We start from the raw sequence: 21,393 nt of genomic DNA, 5'->3' as shown, positions 1-21,393 counted from the left end.
CCTTTCTGTAGGATGTCAACTCGCAATTGTCTGCAAACTTTGTCAGTCAGAATCCTTTCATGTTGGCCTGGACTTCAGAGAAGTATATACCAAACAGAGGAGGACCCAGGACCGAACCCTGTGGGACTCCACTCGTGACTGGTCAGCAGTCTGACTTGGAGTCAGCTACTTTCACACTCTGGGTAATATCTGCGAGCCAGTTTGCAACCCACCTAGTGATATGGGGGTTGATGATTAGCTTAGTGAGTTTACTCTATGATTCCTGAGTGGGGAATGGTATCAAAGGCCTTGGCCAGATCAAGGTAGGCTATATGAACCACCTTGCCTTCTTCCGCAGGTCTGGTGACTGACTCAAAGAAGTAGACCAGGTTGAGCAGGCATGATCTACCCTTCACAAAACCAAACTGTGTGGATCCAGAGTTTGGAGATTCCCTATATCTTTGTTTATTAGGTCCATGATGATGTGTTCCATTGATTTGCATATCAGACTTGTCAGGCTAATGGGGCGATAGTTCCCAGGGTCTGTAGTTGCTCATCCTTTGTGGAGAGAGATGACTGTAGCAGTGCTCCATTTGGTAGGGACAAAGCCTGAGGTGAGGCTGTGGTTGAACAGGGCACACAACTGAGGTGCCAGTTTACTCTGTAGTGCATGTAGAAGACAGCCAGGGATATTGTCAGGTCCCGTAGAAGCTGTATTCTTGGCCATGGACAGTGCTGTTTAACCTGTGCAGCAGTGATACTGGTGGCAATCTACTGGTATTGTAATTGGTCTTTTGGTGGGGGAGAGAGGGGTAAAGCTGGCACTGAATCTGTTTGCCAATATATTGGCAATATCTGTTGGCTCAGTATAGGAGGTGCCATTGTGCAATAGCACCGAGCAAATCTGGGTATTGCTGTGGAGATTCTTCACATAACTATAGAAAGTTTTGTGGTTGTCTTTGCTATCTGCTGCAATTCTGTTTTCATTGCTTGCTTTAGAGGATTTGATGAGGGATCTCAACTTTTTGTTGAGGCTGATAAGGGACTTCTTTGAGTCTTGGGACTTCACCTTATTTCACATCAGTTTCTTCCTTCTGTTGTAGAGTTTGTTTATGGCAGGGGACAACCAGATTGGCTTCCTTTTTTTGGAGGAGAGCATCTTGGTTCTATTGGGTATGGCAAAATCCATGCATTTGTGTATGTGTTTGTACAGAGCATTAGTTTATGATTTGGCAGTCATGCAGCTGTTCTCCAATTGCATGGGTGCCATGAAGTTAGCCACCTCTATTTTTAGGAGCCCAAAGTTAGCTTTGGAGAAGTTTTTCATGGTGGTTATCTTTGTGGGGGTGGGGGTGGGGGTGGGAGGGATGTGGATTTCCAGGGTGATTAGTTTGTGGTCAGATCTATCCAGGGAGGAGCTGACTACTGGTGTAGAGCAATGGTCACCCATGTTAGTAATGACCAGGTCAAGGATTTTGCTACCTCTAGTGGGGGCAAGAAAGAGCTGGTCCAGGGCATTGGAATTAATGAATTCCAGGAAACATTGGGCAAGTGTATTGGTACATGAGTAGTTTTCCCAGTTAATGGAGGGGTAGTTGAAGTCACCCAGTATGAGAGTGTTAGGTTGGACCCTAATATTCTCCATGGTGCTTAGGAACATGGAGTGTGAATCTTGGGACATGGTTGGGGACCTATAGCAGGCTACAACCTAAATCGCTGGCTTACCCAATGTTAGCTGCACCTGATATATCTCTGATGCATTATGTTGGGCTACTAGTTTGGAGGTTTGCATGTCCTTTATTGAATATGGAAACACCACCACCTTTGGAGCATCGGTCCAAGTTCTGAGGCCGAAAGGTGTACAATGATTTATAGCTTGGTAGTGCTGGGGTGCTTTCTGCTGCCTTGAACCAGGTCTCTGTTACAGCACAAATGTCAATGTTCTCCATTTTAAGGAATGCTTCGAGTGAGTGCATTTTGAGATTTAGACTTCTAGCGTTGAGCAGCATGACCCTCAGACAGCATTTGTTTATAACTGTTATGGTGGTAATTTGGTCTTTGGAACACCGCCTAAAAAAGAGCTTTGGCCAGTATCCAGAAGCTCAGGGGTGACAGATGCAGGCCATCTCTGGCAAAGCATCGATATCTGTCAATCATGTCATCCCAGGCAGACAGATACTGGATCCCCTTAGAATGACACCAGAAAATTAGTCAGTTGTTGAAATCGATCATTTTCTGCTTGTACTGTGGTATCATTCTGAGTGATGGTAGAAGGCTTCTCAGGGCTAGGGTCATACCCACCTGGGCTACATAATCCGAGAGCTCCTCCATGTCTCTTTTCATGTAGTCCAGGGAGGTACATCTCAGGTCATTCTCACCCACATGCACAATGACATAGTCATATTTGAACCTGTTGTTGAGGGACCTGAGTGTGTGCATTATGTGGCATATCCTGGCACCTGACAGGCAGCTGAGTGTTACTTTCTTCTTATTCAGCCTAGTGAGTGGGACATCAGTGTGCCTTACTATCGATTCACCTATGACTAGTGTGTTGGGCATGGTGGTTTGCCTTAGGGGCTTTGGTTGAGTGGCACACTGTTTAGGAGAGTTATATGTCTCATGATTAGTGTTGTGTTGTGGTGGTCAAGTGCATTTCTGCCTTGGAGGTCTCTGCTGTTTGGGTAGATTTTTATTGAGAGCCTCCGCGAAGGTGGGTGTGTGGTTTGTGTTTTTATGTGAAGGCAGTGCTGGTGTGTGTTCTGGAGGGCTATGTGTTCCATGTGGTGTGGTGCAAGTGTTGACCTTCTCCTCTTGAGCAGCTCTTCCGCTCTTGGCTGGAGAGTGCGTAGCTTCCAGTTTGGATATATAAGTGCACCTCTCGCAAGTCTGAGTGTTGGGAGGTAAGAGGAGAGGGTGGTCAGTGTACATGAGGCAGTTGCTACATTGCTTCAGGATGCCCAATCTCACCAGGTTAATAGGAGAAAGCACAGGGAACTAACCTTTAGACATGCCTGGAGGGGTGGGTATTAATAATAAGTACTGGAACTGTTTCCTTGTAGTACATTTAGTGCTGGTCACACTTTTGTGTGGTACAATAATTGCTACAAGAAGTCTGGTAAAGTGCTAGACTAATAAGCTTGTAAAAGTGCAGGAGAGCAGAGAACTAGCAGATCTAAGGGAAAAATTGAAGTGCAGACTTTTTGGCACCGCTCAGAAGCTTACAAACAGTCCTGGATACAGCAAATATGTATCTGGACTACACTAGTTCCAGGAAAGGCAGGAAACAGTTTTTTATTTTTTTTTTTTTTATTTTATTTTTTTTTAGAAAGTGAAGAGACAGAAGATAATGAGATAATTCAATATTCAGATGCTAAAGGGGGTGGGCCTTTGCTAAGTTCTCACTATAAACAGTAGAATGAGCTGATGTAATGTGATTGGGGTGGGTGTCCAGTATCAACTTTATACCAGAGGAGGGCAACTCAAAGCCACCAAGACTTAAGACCACCACAGCAGTTGTACAGGTTACAGAGATATCTATTAAATCAGAAGTGCAGAGACAATTGAAAATAAACACTTATCTTTTCCAATAGCATAGCAGACAGTAGGTTAGTCTCTCTGCAGCTTAGAACAACTTCAGCAAACAGGTATATCTGATATAAAACACTGGCTATTACAGGCAGAGAAGCAGAAACCAGCCCAATTATCCAGTCAACAATAACAGTTTGCAGGAATGTCCCTAGCTAGATTAAACCAGTCCTGTTCACTTTCTCCCACAAAGAAAACAGATAGGCCTCCAAACAAAGATTTCTCTGCAAACTGAGGGTCAACAGTAACAGATATGCAGCTCTATCACACAACAAAAAGGAGAGTAAAAACAGTTGTACAGTTTCATTAAAATTAAATGTTGGGGCAGCCAGCAGGCTCCAGAAAACTGCCTAGGTTGCTTAGGGTTGGATCTGGCTCTGCCCACCTATACTTGCTACAACTTGACTTTTCACCTGTGAGAAAGTCAAAGCACATTTTAAGAGTCAGGTATTTTACTGTTTTCTAACTCCTCTATGAAAATCACCGAAAAACTATAACCAGAGCTAAACTATTACTGTTCCTCATAACCTGCTCTAAACAGGTAAATGCCAACTCCTGCTTATTATAACATGCATTCTGGCATTCATTCTGGAGGAAATTATACTTCTCTTCATATTCTGTCCTTTGTATACTTTTTCTGTGTGCTTACTAAAAGCAGAATGAAATTTTCTGTTAAAGACTTTGGATTCTGTATAACTCTAATTTTAAGTATATTATAATGCCCAGTCCTAGGCATGAAGACACAAATAGCACCATAAATCCACAAAACAGCTAAATCCATAAGCATAAAATAAACCCTAGAATATAGTAAATATTAAAATACTCACAATTTAAGAAAAAACACACAAAAAAGCTAAATGGTGTTGCCATTCTTCTGTCAGTCATAAAAATCCCTCCTATAAAGAGTATCCTATTGGGAACTCATGAACGTAGATTATGTCTTGGATGCCCTGACAAGGATAGTACCAATTCTAAAAGTACTGGAGGAAGAAAATGAAAATTTATTGCCCCTGATGTCTCTAGGTTTTGAAAAGAAATGAAAATCAAAATCAAACAAAATCGCAGTATAAGTACGCTAACTATATTTCCATAAGTTCATTCTAGACTGTTGGCCCACTGGCCCATTTGTTGACCAGCCGATGAACCCACCCATTTACCAATACATGAATTAATACCAGTTTCTGGCCTGGTTTGGGCCCCTTTCTATAAGGAATAGAGGGACCATGCCAGGAATATATTCAAGATTGCCCATCCAGTCATTCAGGTTATGCTTAAAAGGGGTCATGGAGATAACTCTGCTTAACCTCTAAGGGGAGTTTTTTCCATAAAAGAGATGATCTCTGTGAAATTATTTGTCCTGAGAACATTAACTGTTTATGTTTTGGTGGACGTTTGGGTGTCTTGAGTCAGAGTTTAGGGTGGTATTAGTTTTGTGGGTATGTAGGTATTTACAAAGTTCCAGAACTTTCCATACCCTGTAGGCAAGGCATAGATCTCTCAACAGACAGAAAATGGAAAACAGTGAGTGTGATTCAAGGAAATGTGGGTAATTCATGGAGGATTTCTGGGTCATATGTTTTGCCAAGTACACACCAAAAGGGAAATCATATTCTATTATTTGTTTGATAAGGGAGTAGCAAGAGGGGATGATGACTTCCTTGGATCTTGAAGTTGACAGTTAACATTATAGAAGTATAGTTATTTGGAAGAATAAAAATATGAAAGTTGAAAAGATGGAAAAATAGGATAATTAAATAATTATTGTTTATCAAATAATAAATATAGTTTAAAACAATCAGGTATATGGATGTTTAAAATTAATTCAGGAAACTGAATTCAAAAATTAAATGTGCACTTGAGTGTGATGCTTCTTATAATTGTTTGGTTTAGCATTACTGCTGCTGTCTTGGCTGAAAACAACAAATCTGACTATATGCAGCCAGGCACTGTGGTGCAGGAGACAGTTTCCTAAGTGGATCCCAGGTGGCTGGGGTTTTAATAGCAACCCCAGGCACTGGCGGTGCAAGGCAGGATGTGTGGAGGAGGGAAGAGGAGTGGTCAACTCACCACTCCTGGTGGAGGGAGGGGAGGGGATGTGTGCAGCTGGGGCACTGGGCAGTGTTAACTTCCTGAGGTGCTATATGCAGCTGGGGCTTCTGGGCAGTGTTAACTTCCTGATGAAGATAGAGAACCTGTCCTTCTATAGCTTTGAAAGGTGATGTAGGGATGTCTGGAGATAATAAACCTTGTGGAAGTGAGCCCTCCACTGTCATCCCATCGCCTGTCTTTTCTCTGTGACTCACTTAGTTGTATGCACTGAAAAGGGGATGAATTGCAGAGTAGACCCTAAGCTACCTCTGATGGCTGTATGAATGATGACCCCTCTATGATGACCCTTGCCTTGGTGATGGGGAATGAATGTATGCAATTCCATACATGCAGAACCTCCTGACCAAGTGACGTGCCACTTGTAGTATGGGCATGCTCAGCGCTTACTGATGTTGTGATGCAATTCCATTCCTGTAGGTATCATCGGTGTATCATGTCAGGTTGCCCCCCCCCCCCACACACACACACACATGCACAGGATGGGTGAGCTAGCATTGACCACTTACTCCTATTCCTCCCTCAGGTCATTCCACTATCCCTGAAAGTAGTCAAACATGGATCATCTGGAGTGCAGTCAGAGCTTTATCATGTAGGCCACAGGGCAGGATAATTCATTTGTTTAATGTTTTTCTTAATACTGAAAGAAGAAATATAGTCTGAAATTTCCTCTAATTCATTTTACAGCTAGAAATAGTTTTTGCCATTGTTGTCTGAAACAGTATAGACCATAATACATCCGGAAAGACCTCTAGATTTATGACTGCAGTCTTGTATTTTCTTGATCCAGAACTGTGGGATATTATGGTCCATACTAATAATAACAGTAGGGTAAAACCGTGCAGGACAGTGCATAGTTATTAGACAAAGAATAATCCTCAGCATTTCCCGCACTGAATTTCAGTATAACTTTTTTTTCAACTTGCCTTGTGATATAAAGTTTTATTTGCAATTTGGGACTAAAGTATGAACTAATAAGCTGTGACTCACTTTAGAGAAGTTCTCAGGAATTTATTGCTTAAACTATCTGCGCTGTTGCAAAAATAGCAACTAGACATGTTGGAAGCAGATACATTTTAAAACTGAAATATTTATTGTGTAGTCTCAAAAAAGGTTTCTGGAATTTTGATTGGTACTCTTAACTTGTTTAATTAGAGGGGAAGTCACCATAAAAGTTATAGTGCACCATGCAGAAACATTATGATTTAGACAAGTAAATTACTACACTGCACCCATTTTCAAACTACAAAATCATAGATTTGATGTCTGCAACTGCTGCTTAGCAAGGCTAAATGTTATGTTTTCCTAATACAAAACAGTTTTATAGATGCAGAAGCAAAAGCATTTAATAGATAATTACACAGCAGGCATAGGAGGGGAAAAAGGTTGAGGTTGCAGCTATATTTCTGTATTTTTACAGACTGTTATGAGCCTAATGCAATGCTTCCTTTAAGCAGACACGAGAACTTAATGCCCAGACTCTGGAACTATTCTGACTTTTTTGTGATATATACATTGTTTAACTGTTTTAAGTGAATCATTTCCACGTTAGACTGTCCTTAACATATACATTAACTATTTTCAGTCAATCTGTTCCATGCTCACATATCCTATAAACTAAGATCAGGCACCCAAGTTCTTCACATTAACACTTGTTTATTGTCAACCAATGGACACTATCTTAGAGACAGCTGACTGTCATATTCCTGTTGCTTTCACTTTTTCTGTTAAATTGTATTGAGTTATAGTGATGCATGTAACAGCTTGTACTGCTGAAAGCTGATCACGCAAGGTACGTTTCACAATACCCAAAAAATCACTTGTCAGCCATGCTAGAATTATATCTGCAGCAGTACTACATCTGTACTTCTGCACTGGCTAATTAGAGCAACAAAGATATAACCCCACTACATTTTGCCTCTAAAAAATCAATGAGAGCAAGGTATATTCACAGGAATCATGCATTTCATTGAAATCTGTTTTACTTAATGGATTTCTAAATGACACATCTGCTGATTGTATACATTACTGACTTGCACTGCGATCAACATATATTTTGTCAGCATTGCTTTACTGGAGTTTGTCTTTCAGTAGTTGTACAACCATGGCATTAGTATGTATAAGTAAAGATGTGTGGATGGCCAAGCAACCCAGGTGAATGGCTGTGTTGCATGCTAAAATGTTTACTTGGATAGTGTTGTGTTTATCTGACTTTGCAGACATCGAAGTCTGATTATTGTTGTTATGGAGGGAGGTGAACTTCAAGTTATTTGTAACAGAAATCTCTCCAAATTGTTGAATATTTAGTATGTAATTAACAATATAAAGGGACATTGTGTTTGCCATCAGTTCCTATGGTTGCTCTGGCTTTTCATTAGATAGCATTTTCAATGAATGCTTGATGAAGGTCTGTGTTTTAATGTTTTATTCATTGTCTCTTTTGCCATATATTCCACTAAAGGACCCCTTTCAGGATATTACCTCACAGCTCTCCAGAATATTTCCTGTTAGCCCTGCCAAGAAAAAAAAGCTTTTGTAGCAACATTGTATTTGTACTACTGGTTGAGTAAAACTAATAAAGACGTAACTCCAGCACATAGCATACTGAAATTAATTGAGCAGGGTATACCGCTCTGCACCTCACGAGATGACCAGTTAGCCCTGCTAACAATGAATTCTGCTGCAGTATTGGATATTTTCATGAAATATATCTTTGTGCTTTTCTTCAGAAAGCAGACTTCTTTCATATTACCACTTTCATACCATCTGTTTCCCTGTTGTCTTCGGGCTTATGTATGTTAGGTGCCTTTTATCTTGTACACCCAGTACTACTACCACATATCCCACATCACACGGTGTGTTCTTCCAAAGGGCTGGTCTCTTGGGCACAATACATAGTTTCTTGCTGTAACAGGCACCTAACACATTTGTGGAGTACATACTATAAAGTGAGACAAGAAAGACATTGATGAGAAGAAGTTTCTTCTCATTGTTCAGGGATATATTATACCCCATCCACCTCAATTGTATCTATTGTGTATATATAACCAGGTAAAGCTATCTGCTTCCTTCTCAAAAGACATGGCTGTCTTTCAGATCACAGTTTTCATAGTTCAAAGTGGGCACATGTACACAATGACTGTTTTCAACTAACATGAATCTTACATTTGAATTTTATGAAATTATATATAGCTAAAATGTGGTTATATTAAATAGCAATATTTTGCTAAACTGTACAGGCCAATTAATTTGAACATTGCATACATTAATTTAAAACAAAATTTTGAGGGGGAAATTTATATTTGCTTGCATTGTATTAGTTAGTAGCCAACTAACTGTTAGTGGATGAGTAGCTACTAGGTATATGACCAAGGAAATCACTGAGGATCCTAGTCAAACTTCTTAACTGCCCCAGAGAAACCCTGGACTACAGGCGGCTGCGGATTAACAACTCATAGCCTTAATCCTCTGTGCTATTGTTCACAATTAAAATCATTCAGTTAGATTTTCAAGTATTTTCTCTAGGTCTCTGTCTAGGTTAGTGATAGGGATATAACATGGACAATTCAAATGTGATTTCTTCTTGTAAGATATGAGTATAGCATTTTCAGGTACTTCTATAGTAGGCAAGCAACCAAAGAAACCATAAAATGCCTAGCCATATTCGCCTTTATGTAGAAAAAAAATAAAAGTTCTTATCACCATCTGCAAACACTCCATAGTTCTTACCTCCCAAATAAAGCAGGTCTGCATATGATAACCCCAGTGTAAATTTGTGTGTACCCATCCAATCCTCTACATTAGCTTTAAAGGCAAGCAAAGTAACTTGTTGCTTGACCTTTAGTAATAACTTATTCCATAGGCCAGGAGCATGTTGAGTTAACCTTTCCCTCCAGATTTGTCAGTGTAGATTTAGACACCTAGTACATGTGTTTGTAGAGCCACTGCTGTGAGAAATAGTGGTCGAGTATGATCAAGTATTTCACATTTAGCAAAATACAGCACAGGTCACCTCAGAGGAGCTGGTAGGCTATTGATTAAAGAAGAGTTGGCTAATCTATCAGAATAGTTCAGAGATTTAAGGTCTTTAATTTTCATTATTAAAAGTTATTGAGTATTTTCCAGTTGAGTGATATGACTGGATTTGCACATGCCAATGGGGGCATTGTATTCTATGATGGGTCTGATAAGGGAAGAGTATAGTCGTAGACTATAGTAGTAAGATAACTTCTTTAAACCTTGAAGATATTCTCTTTGAAATTAACTGGGCCAAATAGAAGGACTTCCTGATTATGGTGGATTCATGACAATCAAGTGAGAAAGACATTTCCACATAAGTACAACAGCATCTTAAAACTGTATCTGTCTGAAGAGGAGTACAACTTATAACATATGAGACAGGAGCAGCTTTTTGCCAATCGGTACTATCCTGCACTGTTTTTACATTTAGCTTAACATTATTTTCAGTTTATCAGATATGTGCATGTTCCAATCTTTTGAAGCAGTTTAATATCAGTGGATGAGGGAATAACTGTGCTTAACTTGAAGTCATCAGCAAACTTAGTCAACCATATTCTGGGATATTGGCATGGATGTCTGGAAAATCAGTGGTAATGGGAGAGGGTCCAGCACTGATACCTGTGCAACCTTACTACTTACATAGGTTCATAGTTTCAGAGGTTCATAGGTGTTTACCTGGTTATTGGCCATAGGGCCTTTATAAGCCTAGTCATGTTATACCCTTGTTCCCTTATTGATTAACTTGTACGGTCTATATTTGCAGCATGAATCTATGATCAGCACAAACTGCCCTTATCTAAGAGGGACATAGGTGACACCTCCAGTGTAAATTTACAATCTCCCATGCAGTTATCTAACTTACGTTTAAAAAGGGTCATTGAGGAACTCTGTTTTACATGACTTCAGAGTTTGTTCCAGAGGAATGGCAATCTCTGGAAGACAGCATGCCTGTTAATGTCACAGGCTAGGTTAAGATCACCAGCATACCTCTCAGCTTCTTAGAGCAAGAAATCAGGACAAAGCCACAGATAATGGGGGGCAAAGGCCCAAAAATAGGGACACTTCATATATTGCTTACAAACTTAGAAAGTTAATAGAATAACAAGTTTTGCAGTAGCATGAATTTTCTGAAGGATATGAAATCTGAAAATCAAATGTCTGCCATCATTTTCTGACTTCAGTACTCAGTGGTTGCCAAATATTTGCCAGAAAATTACAATTTTATGAGGAATGGACAAAAAATATGAGTCAAAAATCTGGATATTCTGTGAAAATCTGGACAGTTGAGAGCTATTAATTCCCGAGAACGACTGAATCTTGTTCCATTTGACTTATGGATATGCAGCATTTCTATTATTCTATTCTCATTTCTATTATGGCAGGGTCTGAGACTGCTGTGTAGGCCAGGCAAAGTAACCAAGAAAAAAACATGTTCTGGAACTGAAGTACTCCTTAAGCAATAAATGGGAGGTACAACAAGCAACATGCAAGGAATACACTGTCAAGAGTTCTTTTTAATAAAACACAATGCAAAGTTTTCAGCAAAAGCTCTTTCTCAATGGGATCTGTTGGATACTCTATTTGATGTCCAGTGGCCAATGTAGGGATTTATGTTAAGCTTGTCTAATTTTGCAATAGTACAACTGTGGAGGGAGGTGTAAAAATCCTTAGATAAGTTAAGATAAGCAACATGCATGGAGTGACCACTGGCCATAACCTCTGTATGCTTTTCAAAATTTACTATGTTTATGAGACAGGATCTGCCCTAAACAAAACCAAACTGATTGGCTCTAGATCCTTTAATTTGTCTGTCTCTTCATAAATGTGTTCTGCTGTGATACTTTTCAAGGCCTTGAATATGACGCTAGTGAAGCTGAGACCTGGATCTGTAGAGGGACAACCCTTGCATAGTGAAGTTATCAAGTCTGCTGTCTAGGCATCAGGCACAAACTATTTCAATAGGCTGAGGCTGAACAAGAGGCTTGGACAATCCATACTTGGCACTGAGGAGAATCTGGACTAGTGTGTTAGCTGGTCCCATAGAATTATTATTTGTAGCCCTTGACCAGGATTCTAAGACTTGTTCCAAGGTGATTTCTTTGGAAACTAAATTTTCATAGAAAGTGAAGACAGCACTGTGAGTAATGAAAATTGTTAAAAAGAAAACATATACACAAACTGTAAGAAAATAATAGTGCAGCTGTTGTTTTATTTTTTTTCTTGTTTATTACAGTATATGTACCCTTTTCACTTTTAAAAAATCTTATGTCTATTAAAGATGTTTTAAAAAAAAAGGTTGTGAGCATGTGTTGTCAATTAATACTAAATGTGTCTGCTAATACAGTGACTATATCCTTGGGATTGAAATGTGTGATACTAATGTAGATGACCTGACTTCATTGTTGACATTATTCCTTAATTTTTAGATATAACTGAATAAAAATGTGCAATTTCTTTTGGTATCTGTAGTGATTTTAAGTGTGTGCTCTCCTTTACATCTTGTAATAGTGCTATTACATTCAATGCTGACAAGTTTCAGTGTGGTGTTAAGGTAGGAGCATTGAAAGTTCTTACAACTTTTCATTCTATTCCTTCCATTTTAAGAAGTGTCTTAGTATAGGAGTTCCACAAGAGAGGTTTATTTATGAATTTTCCAATATTTTTAAGGCAGATGGGTACAGGTTTTCTATGTATCAGTTTAGGTGTTGGAAAATGTAGAGGTGAATGTTTAGGTCCATTTGTAGAGGATTATTGGGAATTTTGTATCAGTCATCTACAAGACGAAGTAGGTTTACCCAGGAGAAGTCCCTAAGGACAGTCTTTTGTGATGGTAGTAGTAGTAGGGTTCAACAGAGAGCTAGGCTGGTTAGGACTAGTTCAAGCATATTACAGTCTCTAGTGGGTAGTTTTATAATTTGCAGTAGTTCATTGGTGTTAACAAAGACTGAAATTTTGAGAATATTCAATCTTAGAGATGTAAATATGCCAATCAACACCTGGGTAATTGAGCCTCCTTGCAAAATGGCATTCGATTTAATATTTTACACCCTCAGTGGTATTAAGGTCATTTGCATGCTTGCTGTGGGATATTGATAGAAATCTGTAGCTAGCAATGAAGACACCATTGGATTTGTTAATGCTGATTTGGATCTACAGGAGATCAAGGTGACGGTTTTGGGTAATTTGATGTGAGGTGATGGAGTCTGGGACAAATCCAAATACAGTTACCCAAGGGTCTTGAAGGTTTGATAGGTGCTAAAATCTGGTATAGTCTTGCATTGAAAACATATCTCAGTAACTACACATATATGAAAGAGTTCAAGTTGCAAGAGGGCCGCAAATTCAGGCATATTTCTATTTGGACTCCTGTCATTGAATAGTACCGCCATGATAATGGCCTGATTTGAGTTTGCTATGTAGCAATATGCATTAGGGAGACGCCATATAAAAAGACACTATGGAGCCAGCAGAAACTTTAGCTGGTTAGCAGAAGCCCTGGTATGTGAGGTATAAGCCATACCAGGCAAAAAAGGAAGTCATATCTACCATCGGGGTCTACCTTGTTCGATCAAAGTTTCAAAACTTCGAAACCCATATGGCCGAGACCATATGATCGAAGTTTTGAAACTTCAGACACTTTAAACTGAGATCGCCTTACAGTGCAGAACGGGAGATTTACCATTTTCCTCACTGTAGTGGGAACTTGGAGTTGATATATTTAAGTAACAGGGGGTGTAGGGGGGCTTGCCCCCCTGCAAACATGTAGAGGTGAAGTTTTTTTGTTTAGGTTTTATGCTTTTGTTTTTTTTTTGAAATTTCAAAACTTCGATCATATGGTCTTGGCCATATGGGTTTCAAAGTTTTGAAATTTCGCTCAAACAACATAGACCTCTACCATGTTGTCCCAGAGGAACACAAACTGGATCTTCTTAGAATGACACCAACAAGTCAGACAATTTTTTAAGCCAGTTGCCTAGTCTTGGTGTTTAGGCATCATTCCTGGTAAAGGCAAGGTACTACTTAAGATCAGTGTCTTTCTTGCATGCATAGCAAGTTCTGCCATGTCTCTCTTTGCATATTTCTCTGGCGAAGTTCTTCATGTAATTCATTCTCACATGGGCCAGCACTAGGTCATAGTTATATTTTGTCAGGTTAAAGGGACCATAGTGTCCTTGTGACATCATGGATGCTGGCACTGAACAAGAAACCTATAGTCAACCTGTTCTTGTCCACTCACTGAGTATGGTATGCTTAACAACAGAGTCGCATATGAAAAAAAAAATTCCCTTTGTACAAGCAGATTTAGCACATTTTTTAGCCATAGGCCTGTTTTTCTGGTGACTCTTGGGTGATCTGTGTGGATATGCTTTGTATGTGTGAGGGGAAGAGCTATACATTTTCACTTGTACTTGTTGGAGGCAAGGATCTTTTAGAGTGTATTCTAGGAGACTTTGGTAATTTTTTTATTTACAGTTTCAACATAAGTTACGGAGTTAGTGGTGCAGTGGGCTACCCATTGAAATGCAGGTTCTTGAAATGCTGAGTACTGACAAGCTGAAAAAAGACCAAAACACAGGAGAAGACGGAATTTTGAAAATCACTCTTCTCTTTTAAACTTCATTTTGGAGGGGGAGCAAGCCGCTCCTGCACTGCTGAACTTATATATACCAAATCTGAGATTGCCATACCTCAGAGAAAAGCGAATATTCTGAGAAATGGCACCTCAGGCAATATATGTAAGTTCATTCTTTCAGCCATTCAGTATTTGAGTGAGTCCTGACATTTCAAATGGTTACTCATGTGCTGTGATTTATGTGGTGTTTTGGAAGTATTATGCTTACTGATAGTGGGCTGAATTAAGAAGTTTGTCTCCAAGTACATCTCATTCAGATTGTACTTTCAATTGGTAGAAGCAGTGAACAGTCGCTATACTGCCTTAGAACATCTAATGCAATCAAACTGGCTAAGGGTGGTGTGAGAGAAGACTGTTAAGCTGTATTGTCAGTGTGGAGGGATATTCCCCCATCAAAGTATTCATGGCTTGGCAGGAGACAGAAGACACTGAAGATTTAAGGCTGACCCTCTGAAGTTAGGTTAGATGGTAGCTAATTTAGCAGTACTTAATGAAAAGGCAGAATGAGGCTTGCTAAAAATGATGAATAGTAGTGATTCTCCTGCTAGCCACTATCTGGGTATTAATTGTGCCGGTCTCATCACAGTTATGCTCAACTAGGAATCAATGTTGCTTTTCTCCTTCTCTCACCAGATGCAAAACGTAGCGCTAATCCCACGCTGGTAATCATCAATCTTGTCGCACATGTCTCATGGGTCTGTGGGATTGTTTTAGCCTTCAACAGGTGAATGCCATGGATAACATGTACAACAGCTCAACACAAGAGAGTTACGCTGCACAACAGTCCTAAATTAAATGGGAAAGTGTTTTCCACCAAAGTGAAAAGTTTCCCGCCAAAGTAACAAGCAGACCAATCAGATAAATCCGTTACAGACACCTGGAATAACAATATGGACACCTTATAAACACACGCATGAGTAAACTGGAAAGAATACAGCTGAAATATATCAAGGACATCCGTGGCTGTGAAAATTTAACTTATTATGAAAAGCTAAAACTATCTGAACTTGTGCACTGTCTCTTATAGATATTTAAGAGACGATTTGGCACTTATGTATTATCGCAACCAGATGTAGGACCTGCTGTTATTCGTAATGTTCCCGCAGAATAACTTTATCTGTTGCACTGTACTGACTGCAGTTATCACTGATTTATGGAAAATATTGTTAATGTTTTTAGCCCCTTCATTAGGTTTTCTTTGCAATGGGCATTGGAAGAGTTAAATAATAATAGGATTACCACCGACATGCATTTTCTGAAGCACAGCAAGAACAAGCAAACTACGGTAGAAAACAGTCAAAATACCTCTATCATCAGCCAGTGTAAAACCTTTTGACGACATAATACCAGCAGTACGTCCACCCCATAACCAGGAATGCAGACTGACTCATTCACAAATATGCTTTAAGTAGTTACTTAAAAATGTACATGTGCTTCCAAACATCTGCAGATAGCACCCCTGCTTTTTGTTCACGTAACAGTATGTACTCGCTGTGCATGACACAGCAGTCAGTAAATGCTTTCCTAACTTTAAAAAGCAGTGAGACCATTTCTCCTGTTTGTACCCTTTCAATCCCATGCAGTGTGTGAGGAGTGATGACCGTTAAAGTTGAATGCAGGCTTTATACAGCTTGCTGTGACTGTGCAGTTCACAAAACACGAGTCGCACCACAGAAGAGTAGGACATTTTACCGTTATCCCTCCTGCTGCCTCCTACCCCATGTGATGTGACATACTACTTACTTCAAAACACAGTGGGAAGTTTCTGGCCAGTACTAAGCACTTCCCATGAGACCTTCACAAGCTTCATGTTGTCCTATCTCTGCAGGTGTGCGTGAATGGCAACCTTGAAAATCTGGTTGCGATAATGCGTAAGTACCGAAGATTTTATTTAGATTTATAAAACATTTATAGACAACTACCTCTGGGAATGTTTGTAGTTATCAAAACGTAGTGGAGAATTATCAGACAACCTATGTATAAGATTCTATAGGAATTAGAAGTGTACTAATTGGTTCTCTGAGAGAGTAGCTAATGTGTGGAACAGACTATCAAATTACATTGAAGCAAGCACTAATTTAGATATTTTTAAAAGCAGTCTGGACACTTAATATGTGAACAGCTGTTTTGGTATATTGGCAGGCTAGAACAGCATTAATGCCCAGGCTTGAAATATTTGTATGTATGTATGATCAGAGGCAGTCAGGAATCAAAGTCCCTGTGCTCTTTCTCTAACACACACAAACAGAAGCACTAATCCCAAGCAGGCCTTTAGGAAGCAGTTTTAGTTAATAATTGAAGTGATACTTCACTGAAGTTGCCACTCATTGATGTGTGACAAAATATAAGCTACAAACACAGGACATTTCCAGTTACATATGGAATGTTCTGATATGCAAAAAACTTGTGGCATTCAAACAAATGTTACTGCATCTGTAATGCAAGTTATAAGGGGTTCCTGCTCCCACTACTTATAAATAATTCTGAAACTGAAAAGAGTTGAGGAAGAGGGTCTGCCATATATGGGTGGCACAGTGTTGTAGTGGTTTGTGTTGCTGCCTCACAGCAAGAGGTTCTCCAGTTCAGTTCTCAGCTGGGGTGCCTTCTGTGTGGAGTCTGCATGTCCTCCCGACATTAATATGGGTTTCATCTGAGTGCTCTGGTTTTCTCCCACATTTCAAAGATGTGTCTGCAGTACTTCTCCCTGGGCCTCTGCTAAAAATGGGCTCTTTCCCAGTAAAAAAATCTAAATAAATAATAGGGAATTGCAATAATTCCTCTCCCTCAATGTTTTACAGTCTCAAGAGTATTTTTTTTTTTTTGATAACATAAGAAGGGTGTTACGGAATGGCTTGCCTCCTGTGGGGGGAAACAGTGTTGAATCCTTTTATTACTCATATTAGGATAATGTTGATGGAAGTTATTCTATGTAATAGACTTAGGAGTGTTGACTTTTTTGAAATGTCCGTTCAGTAAACAGTGGTCAGATAAGTGTACTTCAATTTGATAATTTCATGTAGACTCATTGTTCTGATGGACTAAAAGTGCATTATGTATTGATGTCTCTTCTTTCACAATGTATACATGAAACCATATGATAGTAGTTATCTAATATCTGACAACAGATTGTTTTAGATGATTTTGTACTACTCTATCTCACAAATCCCAGACTAACCTACCTGACATCCAATTTATACAAGCTGGTAGTAAATCTTTCCTGTCAAAATGATTTGCAAGGGCACCAAAAATCTGCATACAAATCCTAACCTGAACAAAAAGATCTGACCTTAGAGTTTTTCCAGTCTGTATTGCACCTGTACTCTAAAATCTATGAATGCAGAAGTTCATGCACAGGATGCATGAAAAGAGATCAATATTAAAAAAAGAATGTAATATCACAGGGGGTATTTGATGCGTCTTTTATCAGACATATCTTCCCTATCAATTATTATCTTACACTTATTTGCACATTTTGTCATTTCTGTGCTGTTGAACTCATGTACACTGTAAGACTTTGGTCAACATGCATTCATACATACTTAAGCATTCCCTGGGCCTGCCAGCTTTTCTCTGTCGTTGTCACAGTTCAGATCTCAAATTTTGCAATCTACAGTAAAGTCCAGCTTTCATATACCTAAACAGTTTCATGCTAAATGTTCATGTGGTCTTCAAGTTACCAGCGAGGATCCATAATAACATTTCTTAGATACTTTCATGGAGAAATATGATGACAACAATAGGTGAAAGTGCTCGTAGTCTTAATCTGATCACTCATTGGTGAAGAAGAGGAATTTGTTGGTTTAAATCACAGTCAAAAATTGGAGGCCAGTGAGAATTCTTCAAGTGAAGTTCACTAGGATGATCCTCTCTGAAACTTAAATTAGAGCATTGTCACAAGGAGAAATACTTAGATAGCAGGTTGAGGTCTAACCCTACTGGAGTTAAAGACCAGTAATCAACTGGCCTACTGGTTCCCCCAGTGGATAAGTTCACTCTCAGTTAGCAAGGGTTGGGAGCCCACCCGTGCTTTGCTCTGTAGAAGATGATAGAAATAGGGAGGGTTGTTTCTTCTTCCTCCATTTGGGAAACAGCTTATTAACAGCTCAGAGCCATAGTCCTCTCTGCTAACTGCCAGATGTTAAATGTAGCAGACATAGTATTATTATTATTATTATTATTATTATTTTTAAATTCATCTGGGAAAGAACCTTCATTGGTGGATTATAAGTAACTTTTCTCTGACCCCTTTGGATGAATGCCTCCTTTGGTAACCTCAGCTAGTGACACTCAAAAAAGGTGGAGAAGTCATTTATATGGGCTCCTCCTCAGTGTTTTCTAACTTTTTGAAGTAGAGACTGACATTCTACAAGTTGTGCATTAAGTGAATGCACACTGCCAAACATTTATTTTTAATTTGTTAACTCCCATAATGTTGTTACTCAGGGCAGGTGTCCTATTAACCCCATCCTTGTTATGATACAGGCTAGCATAATACAGTGCAGTGTGTCATTACAGATGTTTGGATATCCATGAACATTGGATTTAGTAAAAGTAAGTGCTGAACTGTAAATGGTATAAAATAAATAACCAACCAACACCTATTGAGGAAGGTTCTCTATTATTATCTACCGATAAGTAAAATATATCTGTTATTTACTTTTTCTACATGTAATCTTCATAAATTAATTTAACAACCATAGTGGGGATACAAAAAAATTCACTAGTGTCCTAGAGCTCATTAAGCGCTTATTGTAAACCACCTGAAATTCACCCTGTATCTGTGTTCCCACTGGCTCTCACAATTCAGTTGCTTTAGATATTCTGTCTGGGCTTAATTTCAGTTTAAAAGATGAGATTATTGTATTAGATGGCCTGGCTTTTGTTTTTACATGTTTTTTTATAAAGTTATCCAACTGTCAAGCTCACAGCTGTTCTTTTGTTGATCTACTTCCTACTCACACATATCATCTTGTAGGAGGGATCTCCTCCTTCTGAAATGAAATATTATTCTAGGATCTCATTTAATCATTCAGGTAGTTGGTAGAATTTCAGTGGTGATGAGCTGCAGATTTTGAGAAGCTCATGTTTACTTATTAACTTAAATGCTCACCCCCTGGCAGCTGTCTTGTTCAGGCTTAGTGTGAGATCTCTCACTATAGTGCATATATGTGTGGAGTTATTGCACAAGTGTGGCTTCACTACTGCCAGTTGCTCATCCATGGTCCATCCTGCCATTGTTGCACACCTGTGTGCAATGGGTTGTGTCATCACTACACTAGATGCCATTGCCTTACTCCTCAAGAATTGTTGTGCCAACATCATCTACTTACTACCACCTTCCACTGGCCAGATCCTCTACCACAAGGGCCACTTTTTGAAATAGGGTCATCTTTTATTTTTCAACACCTTTATTGAAATATCACTTGTGACAAAGGCAAATTTACATTTTACATTTATATAAAAGTAATCAAACTGTATTCACAAGTTCACGTTTACAAACATTATACTTCACATATACTGCTATATATCATATAACCTAAGCAACATTACATAAATTATTCAATTCCTGCCCCTTTTTTTAAACAAAAAAACATCTTTTTTTAAACCATCACTTGCAACATAGACAATCATACATTTATATAAATGAAAATAGGCCATACCGACACAATCCTAGTTGCAAGCATTTTACATCACAAGCCATACTGACACACAGTCCCAGTTGCAAGCATTATATATCACTTATAATCTACCCGATCATTTTCAGTAAAACATTTCATAGATCATTTAAGTTTCTGTCTTCTTTTAAACTGCATTCCACCCCTGTATATATTGTTCCTATAATTCCCATTTTTTTTCCTCTGTAATTTGCTCCTACCCTTTTCTAAAGAGCACAATTCCAGTTGTTCTATTTTTGTTACTATAGTCACTACTTTTACTATAGTTGGCTCAGATTTTGAATTATATTTTCTCGTAATTGCTTTCTTGGCAGCCACCATAATTAGACACAGCAAGGACTTATGTCTAGGGTAATCTTGGCCATAGACAGGGCTTTACCTTTTTGTTTTACATAGTCAGCACTACACAAACTACTATTCAATAGGAATATGTCATAAGATGAGCATAGTCTTCCAGAAGTACAGTTTCTGGTCTTGATGACATAAATCTCTCCCTACAAGCACTGATATAATTTTGGATCATGAGTACAGAGTACACATTAATTTTGACATCTTCTCTTTGCAACAGCACAAATGTTGACGTAATAGCTGACACTTTCTATGATGATCTTTCCAGTTTTGTATTTGGTTCCATAGCAAGATCCACAAATAAAAGCCACTGTGTTGTTCAAGAAATAAGAAGAAATTTACTCATAAACATTTAATTTCAGCAGAATGCTGCACTCCTTAAATGGTACTCCTGTAGAATGAGAGCCACACGGTCGTGTGTATAACACATCATGGCTAGCTTTCTGCAGACCATCCACTGTATGCTTTCACTTTAGAAGTGCTGTACTAGAAATGGCATTCTCCTCTAGATCACTCCAAATACTTCTGCCATGATATCACATGGAAGTAACTTATTTGTGGACCATTTATCATTGAGCAGAACTAGTTCCTGGTATCTGAAGATTCTGTGAGGTGAAATGCAAGCTTAAGTTCCTTTTATTCATCCTTAGAGGAAACTATTTTGTAGATTAACAAATAAAAATGCTCAAATCTATAAACATTTCTGGAATATCATTCATCAGTTGCTGAATTCTGGTCATATGCCAACTTTTCCCCATTTCCTGAAGCGCACCATGCAGCGGTTTGCACCTTACAGTCTACTTTACAGATTCTAATTCCTCAAAAAAAAATTATCTTAAATAGTCAGAATCCCTTTGAGGCTAAACCCAAGCCTGCAGTCCATCCCTTCCTACCAGTCGTTGTTAGGTTTAGGCAGGGTTCAGTTCTTGGGTTATTGTTGTTTAAAGTCTTCACCAACAAACTCCACACATCCAGGGAACAAGCAACCATCTTATATGCACTACACCAAATCTTACACAGCTGTATCAAATGAACTCAAGAATCCTT

The sequence above is a fragment of the Protopterus annectens genome, chromosome 12.part0, assembly GCF_019279795.1.
Source record: "Protopterus annectens isolate FY-2018-M chromosome 12.part0, PAN1.0, whole genome shotgun sequence".
NCBI lineage: Eukaryota > Metazoa > Chordata > Ceratodontiformes > Protopteridae > Protopterus > Protopterus annectens.
This window is presented reverse-complemented; position numbering follows the sequence as displayed.